Genomic DNA, 2,079 nt, shown 5'->3' with positions numbered 1-2,079 from the left:
AATTTACTCAAAGACATGGTCTAGGAGTGCACCCAAAGTGTTCCAACCCTTTACTAGGGAACACTCAGTCAAGCTGGAATTAAAAACACTCCAAAATGTTCTTAAGGTCTTGAATAAAAGATTTCACTGCATAAACCAAATAGCAGTGTTTTGCATTACTTCCTGATGTCAACATTCCCTCAGTGTACTGACGTATTCAATCTCCCTGCCTTAGGGATGTCCTCAACCCCATTCAAAGCTGTCTCTTCACCTCAAAAAAGACCTTATTCACTTCTGAAGGTCTATGGATCCTAAAGCACCTCAAAAATCTCTAAATCTCAAAAGGATCTAGAAATAATGTTTCATTTCTGATCACTGTAGGATTTGAAGCACTTCCTGCAGCTAGCAACTATGTTTAGTATATAGCATTCTTACAGGTGTTTAATCATGATCAGTCAGGTGAAGTTTCTTGTTACATATGACAGGATGTATTACATACAACATCAGCTTTTTATACATACTCTGAACCCATCTATGCATCTTTAGATTTTGATGTGTGCCATCTTAGAATATGCACAGTATAATCCAAGCCAGAATTCAAAAATTAAAACTTCAAAGCTTTCAAATGAGATTAGCATATTTCCTTATATACGATCACAACATAGTGTTGCGATGAGAAATAAACTGAAGAATACAAAGGTATTTTGTACACACAAACCACACAAATAGTTAAATAATATATAGGTGGAAAATGGACTGCTCGGTAATGAAATCTATGGAAGAGAACCCTACATAAAATGGAACACAAAATGCAGACTTTGAGTGCTGGTATTTTAAAGCCCCACTGCAGCTTTACATTCCAAAGGTATGGTGTACTTGAAACAGGAAAATATAGAATCTTCAAAAATACTTAAACAACACAGAGTTTTAAATTATGCTTATGTCTTTTACTCCATTGCCCTTAATTACAGGGGGAAAAAGAATCTCCTGATATTAGAGTGAAAAAGCAGTAGCCTTTACACTGAATCAAAGCTGTCCACTTGCCTCCCTTAGGTAATCACCTGAAATCACAAAAGTATGAAGTCTATAAAAAATTACAATCATCTCCTTTCAGACAACTGATAAATATGTCTGTAAATAACTTTTATACGGCTAGTTTTCAATCAAACTGTTTCTTTTGTATTAACCACAAAACCAATATTGTCAACTGTCAGAAACAAAACAAGCAACAATGACACAAAAATATTTGTTTGTACCCTGGCAATTTATATACAGACACAAACAGGACGGGCTTGCTAGGAATGTGTCTTGAGCTGTTTATTCTCAGCACCAGTCTCATTACATGATTTGATTCATGTAAAGATGCAAGCAATAAATATTTGTTGCATACTATTTTATATTATTATGCAAAAGAAAATGTTATTAAAAATCCAGCTTCCAGAAAAATACTTTATTTTGTTAATTTTGTTGAAATTTCACACCAAATAAGGAATTCACAGAGAAATCAATGGCTGCCATTTTTCTTGGTATCCTTGTTTTAATAAACCCCTAAGTAACACTGCTGTGAAACAGTGAAACAGTACTATTCAAGACCATATATTTTATTCACTACAGATAATTTCCAAAAGCATTGCTTTTCCTTTAAAATACAACTGGAATTAAGAGCATTTAGAAGCACATTTTATGTAACTATCAACACAGTTGATAGTTAAAACTCCCGTGCGCCAGGCCCAGTCACTCTCCAGTTCCTGGCACACCTCCGAAACATGAGTTCATGATTCCCTGAGGCACAAATTACAGTAAAACTGCTTATACGGGCTTTTCTGCTAACAGGTGAATGATGTAGGCGATTGGAACCAGCCTAGGACACTCAGCAAACAGGCAGCGAAGCAGCCCAACCCGGGGCACAGACATTGCCCGTGCTCGGGCCAACGGGCCGGGCCGGGTCGGTCACGGGGCACGGCGCTCCTCCCACGAGCGAGCGGAGGGACAGGAACGCGCCGCAGGCTCTCCTCGCTGGAGCAGAGCAAGGCGAGGGCGGGCGGTCGAGTCCAGGGCTTCCCCAGCGCCTCGTGGCAACGGGCGGGCCCGCGTGGCACC

Source organism: Geospiza fortis, unplaced genomic scaffold (assembly GCF_000277835.1).
Source record: "Geospiza fortis unplaced genomic scaffold, GeoFor_1.0 scaffold496, whole genome shotgun sequence".
NCBI classification, from domain to species: domain Eukaryota; kingdom Metazoa; phylum Chordata; class Aves; order Passeriformes; family Thraupidae; genus Geospiza; species Geospiza fortis.
Note: the sequence above shows the minus strand (reverse complement) of the source record.